The sequence below is a fragment of the Perca flavescens genome, chromosome 5, assembly GCF_004354835.1.
Source record: "Perca flavescens isolate YP-PL-M2 chromosome 5, PFLA_1.0, whole genome shotgun sequence".
Taxonomy (NCBI): Eukaryota; Metazoa; Chordata; class Actinopteri; order Perciformes; family Percidae; genus Perca; species Perca flavescens.
The window spans coordinates 27,400,814-27,415,271 of NC_041335.1; positions in this window are offsets into that span (position 1 = coordinate 27,400,814).

Below are 14,458 nucleotides of genomic sequence, written 5' to 3' on the forward strand. Positions count from 1 at the left end.
CCCTAACTTGAACTTGCGTATCGTCTGATACTGCTCGATACCAGTGCAAAAACTAAAATAATATATATATATATATATAAATATATATATAATATATATATATATATATATATATATATATATATATATATATATATATATATATATATAATACTCGCCGATACCGATACCAGCATTTTAGGCAGTATTGGAGGCATTTCTAAACGACATACCTAAACAAAACATTATAGGTCGATTTCCAAAGACTCCCCACTGCCGCACAGTGGTGATTTAATCATGTAACCATAATCATGTGACCGTTCTATTTATCAATCAATTTTATTTGTCACATGAAACTGTATGAGGTACAAGTCCAGTGAAATGTTATCCTATCAGCTTCTTAAACTTGTGCATGATTCATCATGAAGTAGAATGTGTCCGTCAAATCGGCACACAGAAAAAGAGTCAGTCAGTTGAATAAATAGAGATGGAGATGAACGCAGAGATAGTCTTGCTTGTTCACATAGTTGGGGTCATAGCCATAGGTTGTAGCTGAAAGCCATCTTCACTTTTTTCTATTTATACTTTGATGTTTACATTTGAAAACCCAGACCGGCCAAGCTAGCAGAGTCAGCAGGAGACTGGTGAGTTGATTTCTCAACTCAACTCGTAGTCATGAGATGGCCGCAGAGATGGTCTTGCTGGCTTAAGCTCATCTTCTTTACCTTTCCTCTGTTCAGTCTGATGTTTAAATTGGAAAACTTGACCGGCCAACTGGCTACCTAGCCTGGGCCAAGGAAGTAAGAATCTATCTTCCTTGGCCCAGGCTAGCAGAGTCGGCAAGAGTCTTGAAAGTTGATGTCCCAATCCTGATGATGGACTCATATCCACATACTAACGTACTAATATTTGTAAAATATACAATTTAGCATAGATTTTGCGGCACTGACAGAGAGGTGAATGGAGAGGCTTCTACAATGATATATATAATATATATAATAACTAACGTAACAGGCGCAGTTTAAAGACGTACGGTAAACGTGAAATGGAACTAGTTAAGTTTTGGCAAAAAAAATACTTAGTAATAGTTAGGGTTAGAAAAACATTAGGGATTGGCTTAAAATGAGTGACGTAAAACTACTAAGAAAGTAACGTCACACACGTCATTGCATCATCTGTAAAACTCAGCTTATTTTGAAATGACAGTTGACTTTTGGTTTCACACAGGCCTCTTGTGGGAAAGTCCTGTGTTTGACCCATCGGCCACCCCAACCTGCCTCCTTATGTGGAACATTTTAAAAGAGTTACATGATGTCATATGTGACACATCTTGTTGCTACAACTTGAGTCAGTAATAACAATAAGTGAGCCATTAAAGTGATGGTTCGGAGTAATTTCACCCTAGGGTCCTTTGCACCATGACCTCGAGCCAAACAACCCCCCAGAAGCTTTTTTCAGCTGGGTCTAACATTGGACGAGTTAGCGTTGAGTTAGCGCCTGCACTAGCTGATTAGCTTAGTGCAGGCGCTAATGGCACGTTTGTATTTCGTAAATGACCCCACTAATAATGCCCGAAATGATACCAAACCTCTACACTACTACATATAATAGGTTAGGTTATAATAGGTTATGCACTCATAAAACGATGGATTGGAAAGCTTGTAAGTACACCAGAAGTTTACTGTATGTAAATAACATTTGCCTGTTGGCTTCTGCTCTCTGCTGCTGCTGCTACTGCTACCGGGCAGTAAGAGTGCTTAGGGACGTCTACAAATTACAACACCAAAAAGAGATACAACAAAAATATTTATTAATTTAATGGTTAAATAAGATAATGTCTCCAAACTTAGCTCAATTATAACTTGTCTCCTGCTAGTTATACTACAGCACTTAATGTAAAAAAAAAAAGTTAAATTAATAAATATTTTTGTTGTATCTTTTTTCGGTGTTGTAATTTGTAGACGTCCCTAAGCACTCTTACTGCCCGGTAGCAGTAGCAGCAGCAGCAGAGAGCAGAGAGCAGAAGCCAACAGGCAAGTGTTATTTACATAAACTTCTGGTGTACTTACAAATTTTCCAATCCATTGTTTTATGAGTGCATAACCTATTTGTACTAGTGTAGAAGTTTGGTATCATTTCGGGCATTATTAGTGGGGTCATTTCCGAGATACAAACGTGGATCCATTAGCGCCTGCACTAAGCTATTCAACTGATAACGCTAACTCTCCCAATGTTTGACCCAGGTGAAAAAAGCTTCTGGGGGGTTGTTTGGCTCAAGGTCGTGGTGCAAAGCACCCTAGGGTTAAATTACTCCGAACCATCACTTTAAGATGGACTGGCAAAGAGATTTTGGGTTCATTTAGTATTTCAAAAATCTTCTCCAGACATGTTTCATATATTTAAAAACAACGCGCTGAATCAAATTTGCGTTGTATATAGTATTTCCACAAAAAAGTTAGATTGTCTTGTTAAGATCACCTATCATAAAAACAAATCCAGAATCTATGAATATGCAAATCCTCTTCACACAAGATGTCTCCTACTTGATGTTCTGTGTCTCTGTGTGGTTATTTGATATCCTTAATAAAGCATTAAATCTTGAATGGATTTTAGCGATTGAAGGATGAAACAAATATACAGTACATAGAAGTTATGTTCTTATCTGACAAATGTTCCCCACTGAAATTGTGTTTTTGGTGTCCATGCACAGCACATTAAACAACATACTGTACCAAACAAACTAAATAGCAGGATATCTTCCTACTTGTTTTGGTTTTCTTTTGTGTTGAAGTGAACTGAAGAGATCTAGGCAATCTGTGTTCTTGATAAATTGACATTTTAGAGATTTCACAGTGACGGCATGACGACTCTTTTGCTTTGTGTTGAAAGTCTTACACTAAAGCCACACCTTTACATTTATTACACGATAATCATTAAACTCCCTGCACCTACAGAGTAAGAATAAATAGACTAAAAGTAAAGGTTTCTATGAAATCAATGACACTTTAATTATAATTGATCACTTAAAAAGCATCTCAGCAGAACAGCAGAATGACATTGTCTCAGACTCTTTGTATTGTCAGTGTAACACATTTCAGCAGCTCTGTGCATTACCTGTAATTACCAGATGGAGCAGGGTCAACTGGTGGGCTTGCCAAGATGAAGGAGGACTTAAAGAAGGAGGGAAGAGTGTTATTTCACCTCCATTATTGTCGCTCCTTAGTGATGATGTGCAAGATTGAAGGTTTTTGATCTTTGACCTTTTCAGAGACAGTGATTTTTGTTGTATGACCAAGTATATAAATCAGGAATGAAGCTGTTTTGGACCATTTTCATCTTGACAAATAACAAGTAGCAAATACATTTTCAGCTTCTAAAGCATTTTACCTCAAATTTGTTGTTGTGAAAGCCTCTAAAACAGCATTTACATCACCATTTATCGAGAGTTTGTCAAGATAAAATAAGAAAATGTAATCAATATTAAATGAATTAATAAATAAATAAGTATGCAGAATCAAAATATAATAAAAGTGCCAAAGCAAAGGTGCTCACTATGCAGAAATGCCCATTTCAGAATTATATTACTAGATTATAATAAAAAATGTACTTAGTTTATCAATTTTAATTTGGCAGCTGGTAAAGGTGTGGCCTACTTTATATACTACTGCGTAGCTGAATAATACATAATAATTCTTTAGTTTATTAAATATTGTATTAATCATCTGAATCTGCAAAGTAACTTAAGCTATAATTTTTATTTTTTTGTGAGTTAACCTAGTAGAACAGGAGACTCCAGCCTGGAGTGTGGGTCCGTCTAGCTCCTGTCCCAGGAGAGACTTTCAGGACTTTGTCTCATTTCAATAGAGCAAAATGTGCGAAGGTCTTGAGATCTGTAGGACACAGTGGCAGCATTTGCTGTAGCCAAGGTCCATAGAGTTTAGAACAGAATGGTGACAAACTCTGGTTTTGAGGGGTCCATTAGGAATTCTTGCCTAGGGCCACAACAGACCCTAGAATCACCACTGACAATGGCTGCCCACTGCTCCTAATTAATTAGGATGGGTTAAATGCATTGGGGGTGTTTAAATATGTAGGCTACTTGTCAAATAAAAGATATGTTATTTCCTAATTCTGGCAACGTTAAATGCACAGCGACCTCCTGACAATGGTAATATGCGAGGATGGGTCACCTGTTGCATCCTGTACAGCTCTGTGCATGTGTGTATATCACGTATGTGTGTGTGTGTGTGTGTGTGTGTGTGTGTGTCTGTGTATGTGTGTGTCTGCTCTGTCCGGCAGCCGCTGCCCTTCCTTCACACACAGCTATCTGTGACACAAACAATAAGCGACCACCACACTGTAAACAAACAGTACCGCATGCTAAAGCTATTAGGCTCATCAAATGGGACCCAGTGGACAGCTTGATGGCTGGTATGTCAACAATGTATGACGTGCGTGGTCTGCTCGCTGTGGAGGTACAGAGGGGTTCACACAAGGGCAAAATCTCATTCAATGTACTGTGCTGAACGTTGACAAAACAACCAGCAATAAGGTGGGACCTTCTGTCATAACTCAATAACAATGCTTGTATAACACACTGGCCTTCACTCAGAGTTGAATTATTTGTAACAATACAGTGTTATACAAGCTACTGCTGTAATTTTCATTGGATTGATTGATTATCCAAGTTCAGTGACTAAAAGACGTCATCTGACAGCTAAATAATCTGAGATTTGCATTGCCTGAAGCAACCATTTTCTATTGTCAAGTTTATTATTTTTCATAGGCAGCATAATCTATCCAAGATGGACTTCTTTATATATATATAAATCAATGAAAAACTGTAAAATGAGTCTTGATGCACGTATTGTATTGGTCGATCTTAGGTTGTGCACAAGGACTCAAAAACGTTTTCAGCTGGGTTTGTTGTTAAATCATTACTATAATGCTGCAGGATTTTGTATGAGTAGAACAGCCAAGAGCTCCCATGGCAGCAAATGCTAATTTTACTCTTTTCTCTTGAAATCACAAAATGCACAATCACACAAATTATCTAGAAATATCAGATTCTGTTGTCTCATGATTAAAGGCTAAAACATTCAAACTGATGATGCAGATTAGCAGCTGAGTGTTAAACTCTTAATAAATTATACCTAATAATATGTTCTTATATGTCAATGCATACATCTGGACACATCTGCCTTCACATGCTGTTTTATCTGTTTTGTTGATTTTATCCATTTGTTCGTTAAGTTGTTTAAACCCAATTTTAAAAGCTTAAAGAGGGAAAGAGGATTTACATTAGCATAAGCTTCATGCCCTATATAACATCCATTGAATTACTTTTTTTCTTATCCGTATCTGTTCAATAAGCCTACATTTGTAATAAGATTACATGGTTAAACATGAACAACAATGTCTTCTCTTCTGTAGAGATTGATGCCTGCAGTTCATGGTTTTCTCCAACTCTGTTTTCTGTAATTCTTTTGGGCGAGGTGCAAACAAAATGCAATGTGCATGATTCATACGTCTTTCTTTCAGTGGTGGCATGTTATGGAGAACCGACACAAAGCCACGTAACAGGGATGACTGACTCTCTGCTTGGCATGTTGGCTTATAGAAAATGTTTGGAGAAGGGCGGAGCAAGCCCTACACACAACACCAAGGTCTTATGTTGTTTCTGTAAGCTTTCGCCACTGTGGATTTTGTTAGATGTTTGAGATATGAGTTGGTTCTGAGGCCTGTGTGAGAACAAGGCTTCAAAATATTCATTGCTGTGGTTTACCTGCTTTGTAAACCTGCATTCCAAACTGATTTCCTATACCAGGGGGTATAGGCTGCTTCTGCAGTTGCCAGGAAGTACGTGAAAATACCACAACTAAAATTATATATCACATAATTCTGAACTAAACAGTTAAAATAATCAGCTAAAAGTAACAGATAAACAGTTGAAATAGTTAGCTCAAAGCATCAAATAAACAGTTGAAATAGCCAGCTCAAATACTTAGCTAAAAGTATACTTAAGTTAAGTATTGCAGTTGAAATAGTCAGCTGAAAGTATAGTTAGCTAAAAGTAACAAACAGTTTGAAAAGTTAAAGAATAAATGGTAACACTTTACTTGAAGGTATCTACATACGAGTGACATGACACTGTCATGAACACATGACACAGTCATGACACATGTTTTTTTATTCCTCTTTTTTCTTCTTTTACGTTTCATTACCTGTTTTATATGTTTTAATGTTTTGTGAGTTGTATGTTATGTTGTGGTCTACAAAGTTTTAAGGATGTCCTGCCTCTTAGACTGTAAAACTAGTTTACCTATGGGTACCAATAAAGTAACCTAACCTAACTAACCTAACATGAACCCTAACCCTAACTTTTGTTTTAACCCAAACCTAACCCTAACCATAACTTGTTGTGACAAAAACTGAATGACACTTTAAAGAAGTTAAATTAAAGAAGCGTTATGTCATAAACGTTTATGACTTGTTTTCTAATGTTTATGACACCTTCATGACAGTGTCGTGTCACTCTTATGTAGATACCTTCAATTAAAGTGTAACCACAAACACTAACAATTTACTGTAACAAAAAATTATTGTGACAAGAAACACTTTTGTAGCCTACAATTAGGTGGTTAATAAAATCTGGTTTATTTGACAAAGTGGGTAAGGCACTCACCACTTGTTCCTTGTGCTTGTGTACATTTGTCCCCATTTATTTTATATATTGCTGTAGTTTTTTCATATGGCATTCATTACACACACAGCCACTGTTTGGTTTCAGTTAGATTTATTAAATTGCAGGTTTGAACAGTTAATTGTTTGTTTCTTCATAGTCACTTTTTCTTTAGTCCTTTGTTTGGTCCTAGCCTGGCTCAGCCCTCCTACGTTGTTCAGCAACATTTTCTTTTCCCTTCAGTACTCCGTCTGGGTTCGCGGTATATTCCTGGGTTTTCTCCAGCCAAATATTTGGTGTTCCAATCAGCGAACAGAGTCAGTGGCTGAGAACGATGACGTTGAGGTCATGCGCTAAATGTGAGCGAAGCCATTCGGTCCGTTGTGGCAACGCCACCGAATATCCAGAAGTTAAAGCCCGAGCAAGAACAATATTTGCTTAGTTTTGTTGGTGGCCATGATGTTGTGGCTCTCCTCCCCACGGGGTTCGGGAATTGGCTAAGGCTAACGCTAGCGATGCTAATGCTAAATATAAACCGATAGTTGTCGGTCTCCCCTCTTGTTGCACATGCGCATGACATACGTCACGACCAAACGTTAGCAATTGGTTACGGCAGATCCAGAGTGGCTCTGGGCAGATCCAATAGTTTTAAACTTCAACAGAGTACCCGCCTTCAAGGAAGTTAACACTTGTCAATGGAGAGAGGCCAGACCCTCTGTACAAATGAAATGTACCAGAGTCTGGCAGGACCAGGCTAGTTTGGTCCACCATGCAGGAATGTTTGGGGAGGAGCAGCCCAGCATTTCTGGTGTATTTATGGTATTGATAATGTCATCACTGACATCATGAGGCAGAACAAAGTGATGGGGGTTTCTTGTGTGTACTGATTTTTTCATTGGTTTTGTTAATGCATTTTGGGGGTAATTGGAGGGAGTTACGTACCTCAGAAAGTTTTCTTTACTTGTGTAGATGAGTATAAACTGTGTCCTTTGTCCAGATTTTGGTAAGGTTAGTAATGTTTTGTAGACCGCTGGAAGATAGTGGTGCAGTCCAGGGCTGATTGAGAGCCCTATAAAGGCATGCTGTGTTCACATCGGAAAAACATTTTCCCTTGTGTGAAAATGTCACCATTCGCGTCACTTCCTGTGGGAATCAGAGGTGGGAAACTCGGGCTGGATTTTGCTAACAGAGTTTCCCAGTTGGTGACGCGTTGTTGACAACTGACATTTGATGTAGGCGACTTTGGTTCACTGAACATATTTCAATGACAATAAACGGTTTACTGTGGACAAATGCCTCTTCCAAGAAACATACACAGACATAATATGAAATTATTCATAAATAGGCCCATGTATAAAAAAAAAGTTTTCACACATCTGATGCTCTAGGCTACGGCCAACAGTTGGTGGCAGTCATGCAACAAGTTGTTATGCCAAACGGCAATATAACAGAAGAAGAAGAACACGCATCCCGACCGTGTGAACGCTGCCAGTCGGAAAAACAAGGTGGCATGAACGCAGCAGCAGTGACATGTTGCTGCTTAAGGGGAAGGGAAGAGCTGTACTGTACTGACACAAACATGGCTTAAAAAATAAGTGATTGATTAATTGTACAGAGAGAAAGTAACAGCCGTGCTGATACAAACACATGATTTATTGACTATTGACTATTTTTCTCTTTTATGTGTTTGGCACCCTGTAAATGAATCTGTGCTGATTGGAATTCAAGAAATCTGCCCTCCTATCTTTTTGACATTTTGGCTACACCACACGCCAGTTTATAATCCATAATAAGGAGACATTAGGAACATGATGGATGATACAGATGAAGGGGTATTTGAGCTCATGTGACAGGGCTGTGGGGGTACGTCACACAAAAAATGTTGGGAAGAAACACTGCTGCAAGGCACTTTGGATAATTCTGTCCAGCAAATGTTTAAATCCTTCAAAATGTGTGGTTGAAAACTTAAAAATGTTCAGAGGGAGTACCTGCTGAGGATGTGGAGAAGCACATGAATAATACAAGAAACTGAGACAGCCAGTTAATGTCTGCCTGTGGAAGCTTGCTGCAGAATCAATTGACTTTTGAAGATTCTCCGTACAGCAGCAGCCAACATTCAACAGGCTGCATGAAGTCAAAGCCATCTAGATTACTGTCTTGCAGCCAAGCTTTTAGCAAACAAAGGAAATGGCACATTACACCATCCCTCTCTCTGAAAAGTTGCATTGGAGAGAAAAAAAACTCTCCAGTTATTTAACAAATACAAGTTTATTTGAAGTACAGACAAGGAAAAATGAAGGTCTTTTTTCAGGGCTTGCACTCCATATGACAGCAATTTGGGGGTATTGTGTATTTTGGCCCAAGCGTGTGGTCTATGATAGATGACAGGAGAGAAAATCACAAGCCGCTGGCTTGAGCACAGAGACACAAATTGCTTTCAGCTGATTGCCTTATTCTGCTTGATATTTATCAAGAGGATTAAAGTATTCCCTTTTTATTTACAGCCAGGAAGCAGCTGATCAATTCCACTAACGAAGGGAAGAAAGAGAGCTGATGTTTTTCCTCTGCTGGGTGAAAGTACAAACCCCTCAAGTGGTCAGTGAGCCCTGTGAAATTAAGTGTATGCCCTATTGCATCTTGTTTTACCACACCAAAAGAGACAACATCCAGAAATACAGATGATATGGGTTTGTGCTCAAATACAAATTTACAAACACATCTTACAGTAGTAGAACAAGCTTACAAGTGATAAGTGAGCCTACACACATCATTTAAACCTGCAACAACTGATTTTCTAGCCACTTGGGGTCAGCGGAAACAAGTGTGAACACAACACTGACATATTCCTTTTTAAGTTGATTTGGCAATCTGTAAGCAAACACTAGCTTATTTACACATCAAGCTGTTACGGGGCAACAATATCATTCAATTGGAGTCAGTGTTAGATATCTCATCTGCTGATTTAATTTTGATCCTTCTTTTTTCAATCCATTTCTCCCAACCCCCCTCCAACTTTATAGAAGTGCAATACTGATTCGTTGGAGTACCCTTGTAGGCAAAAACAGTTTGACTATCCTTCAGCAAGATGCTGAACCTCTTCCAGCTTCAGGATCTTTGATCAGTGGCTGAATCTGACCTCTAGCCTTTTTTTTTTTTTTTTTTTTTTTACAGCTAAAGCGAATTTGTCGTCTCAACCTCCCATAGGATAATTTCTTTGAGCAGCACATTATTTGTTGATAAGCACATGTATCTGTGTGAGGGAAGTTGAGAAAAGTTTATTTCCCTTATTGGCAATTAGTTGTGAAACTAAATAAGTGAGAGTTAGTATGTAAGTATAATCCTAGTCCTATCCTTCGCGTTCCACTTCTGGGATTGCTCCGATGCTGCAGTAAATTCTGCCGGATGCATGTCTTTTCGTTTCCTTCCGCTTTCTCTGTGTTGGAATTTTAAATTCGCTGGATTTATGAGGACTTTGTTGACAGCTCCTCAGATCTCTGCAGGGTAAATTGAGACAACTAAACTATCTGTCCAATCTGAGTTTTCTCTCGCATTTTGCAGCGGCTCTGTGCAGAGTTTAGAACCGCCCATGCAATTCTGATTGGTTTAAAGAAATGCCATTAAACCAGAGCACGTTTGCGCGAAAGTCGCCAGACGACACCAGTTACCAGTTACTCATTTGGCAATGGCTTGAATGTAACGAACGTTCATTTTTATAAATAAGTTACTTACTAAAGCTTTCAATCAGGTTCCCGTGGGCACAATAATTCCACAGCACTACATACGTAACAGCAAAATGACAACAAGGTTACATTTCATAGCCACAACTTGTATTTCTTTTCTAAGATAATTTTTTGGGAATTTTTAGGCCTTCATTTATATAGGACTGCTGAAGACATGAAAGGCGAGAGAGAGGGGGAATGCCATTTAGCAAAGGGCCGCAGGACGGAGGCGAACCCATGGCTGCGGCGTTGAGGAGTAAACCTCTATAGATGGGTGCCTGCTCTACCAGGTGAGCTACCCAGGCGCCCCGACTTGAATCTCTGTGTGATTTTAATTGAGCCCTGCTCTTGCCTCTGATCAGGATCTAGCTCTTTCCCTCAGATATGTCTGAGGACTCAGGTCAATGTCAAAGATCAGCTACTTACCCAATCAGGTAACCAACTCCAGAAGGAAAATTACCTCCTTCCGAGCACTCGCACTCACCTGCAGTGACCCGGAGCAATCAAAGGTGAACCAGGCTCCTAATCACGGAAAACCCTTTAGGTCAGTAGATGCACACCCCACACACGGTACCACCCAACCTCCTCCAACACCACCTCCCCCACCCCCCGACAGGCCAGCTCTGAGTTCAAGTGTTTAAACTGTCACATCAAATAGGCTCAAATGTGGAGATTACTTGTGCAGGATGCCTTGTGTGTTTAGTTTGATGCCGACTGCAATATCCTGACACTCTGTTGATCCTAGCAACTCCGCGTGTAGAGCAGCGCAGTCGAGCTGTGTCAAGAAGAGGTGGCTGGTGCTGGGCACGCTTGCACTCTTAACGGCCGGGGGAAGTGTAGAAGGTGGGACAGGAAACAGAGGGGTGTTTTAGCAAAAGAGTGCTGGAAAGGATCTATAACCTGGAGCATAACCAGGACTCCCTCATTGTTTGTTTTGATAAGAGTAACTGTGGTCGTTCAGCAGGAGTGTGTGTGATAAAGCAGAAAGTGCACATAGTGGCACATTATGAATTTATTAATTTTAAGACCAATGGTAGCTTCTGGTCAAGTGCCACGTGGATGTATAAATAGCTATGATTGTTTGTGTTTCATGCACCCTTAACTTTCGAGGGCCAGACCCTACGGGCTTGAAACCATGAACACTTAAGATGCGTTGTGTGTGTAGATTGACTATACATTATAGTGAGGGGACTGTGTTTTTCTATGGAGAACTGTGCCAGCTCTCTGACAGCTGATGAATGAGTCAGAGTCTCGCTCCTCCCACAGATCTCAGATCACTTGCAGCATGTTGTGTAAAAGGTCTGAGCACTGTGGACACCTGAACCCAGCTCACAGTACAATATGTCGACCCATTGACTGATACTAAACGGTAGGCTATATGAGCCAACATCAAAACTCTGGTGGGATATAACTGAGTACATGAAGTCTAATTTAAACACAATTTTGAGGTACTTTACTTAAGTATTTCCATTTTATTTTATTTCATAGCACTAATCCACTACATTTCAGACGAGAATACTACTTTTCACTCCACTACATTTTATTTCGACAGGTTTAGTTACAAGCTACTTTGCTAAAATCCAAATGTGTCCAAAAATGTGTTTATGATGTATTTTTATGGATTAAGACCCCTGGCATTACATTAAAAGTAGCCTCACCTTTACCAGATGCAACATTAGTGATGGTTAGACATTAATGCATCAGTAATTATGATCCAATAATATAACATCCATTATTATAAAATGGGCATAGTGAGTACTTTGACTATTTTTGGCACTTTAAGTATATTTTAACACTATATTACTAGTATTTCTACACTGTGGAATTTCTACTTTTACTTGAGTCAAAGGTGAGTATTTTCTTCCACCACTGACTCTAACTGATTTATGAAATAAAGAAATAATAAGGAGGTATCTTAAGAAGCAGATATTTTTTCTACCTCATGTACTGTACTGTCATCATGATGATATGCTATGGCTGGCAGAGCCAAGTTTAGTTTTTTATGCCGGACAACAAAACAAAAAAGCTTATTGTGACTAAAAAGCTTCATAAACAGGGGCACTGCAGAGTCAGATGAGAATTCTCTGTCGGTTTGTCACTAGGAGAGACACCGTTCACGTTACACATAGTCATTTAATGCATTGGTTATATAAAATATTGACTAGAGCAGCTTTAAGTACTGTATAGTTGAGTAAATGTTACTTTCCACCACTGCCTATAAGTGGACCACCAGCTGACTCCAGGGGAGGTCTGTCCTCCTTTATAATCTTCTAACAGGTTTAACAAATGATACCTGGTTGGCTGTTTAAGGACCCAGCGCTGTGTGGATCATTCAGAAACCCCATCTAAGAAAACCCACAATGCCCTCCCCAGCACGCCTATCGCCTCTCCCCTCTCCCTTCGTCAATTGGGTCGCCCCGTTCCTCAACTGGACAGGAAGTCTGCTAATCTGTAACCCGATCCGGGGGGGTAAGGAAGAAGTCAGGAACCAGCCTTCAGTGCTTTCACCAATCGTATTCATCATCAGAGTCGGGCCGAGGCTCATTTAGAGCGGGAGCATGGCTTAACTAAACATCTTCTCCATAAAATAAATGCTTCCAGGTTACTCCCAGTCCAGGTTCCACTCAAAGGAGCATCTGATCTCAATTACCAGGAGTGCTGTAGGAAGCAGCGAGCCTCGCTCTGCAGCCTGAGCCAACAGCACCATGGCAACCAGCAGCAAGTCTACGAGCCCTGCGCAGATACGAGTCCTTTTCAGGCACTTGTAAGGCGGGAAATGATGATTTGATAATTAGTTCCTGATGCCTCTCATTCTTTTTCATATCAATCATGTCTAGGAAACAAAATGTAATTCAAATACAGTTTAAAGCTGCAGAGGTTGGTTGGTATACTGAAGATCCGTTGGATGGATATCCTTCAGTCCACTAGGTTTCCCACTGTGAAACTTTAAAGTGCCCATATAATCACATTTTCTGGGATTTGGGGTGTTATTTTGTGTTTTTCTTTTCAGAATTGTCTTTGCTCCCATCATAATTACTACGACCACTAGAGGGCGCCACGACCTAAGAATAAAACGTAAATATAGGTCGTAATTGCTGATTGTACAAATGACTTATGAAGTTGTTTTTCAGGAGAGGACAGTCAAAAAAAATGTATTATGAGTATTTTCTAGATATGCTCATTTGCACTTAATTTACAATAAGTTTACAAACTCCCACTGTACTCACACACACCCTACATCACCATCTCTACCTTCTCATACATCCATGATTTCTACACCCCAACACTCACTAGACACTGTAGAAATATTTTCCTTAATTTACTAAAATGATCTGTCAAAAAATACATAGATACATATTTTCAAACACGTTAAACATTTTTTAACTAACATTTTCTTAAATATAATTGTATCTTCTTTAGATTAGATTAGATTTGAGTCTTTTGGAAGAAGATTTTAAGATGGGCAGCACAGTTTTGGGAGCATAACACATGCTGACCAAACTTGGCAGATAATACAATGTGACCCAAGGGTGACAAAAAGCTGAGCTCTTAGTTTGTATGTGAACCACGACAGATACTGTACATACTGTACACTGTATACTGTACACTCCTTGAAGATGACAGGACATGGAAAATAAACCTTTTCACTGCTGTTCACTGGTTTTTGTTTCGGCAAGACGGATCAAGACGGATCAGCTTCTGATGTTTAATTAAGCATGACAACATTATATTTTTTATCAGAGGTTTAGAAGATTTTTTTGAAAATTTTGCAAAGCCAGTGTGAACTCGTTTTTGTTGGAAACAACAGATTCAGTAACAAACTGCGTCTTCAGAGAGAGCTAAGGTGAGGTCTGTAAAGTTTAAAAGAATTGGCTGAACATGTTTTGGTCAAGATTTGAATTATCTTCATGTAGACAAGCTAGTCCTAAAATTGCTACAGTATGCAGGAAATTACTTCAACAGGCAAAAATCTCACATCAGTTTGACTCAGATAATGTCTCCGTGGAAAGGAGATCAGAACCTGGCAACTCAACTGCATTGTTTTTTTTTTTTTTTTTTTTAAAGAAGACAGCCTTTG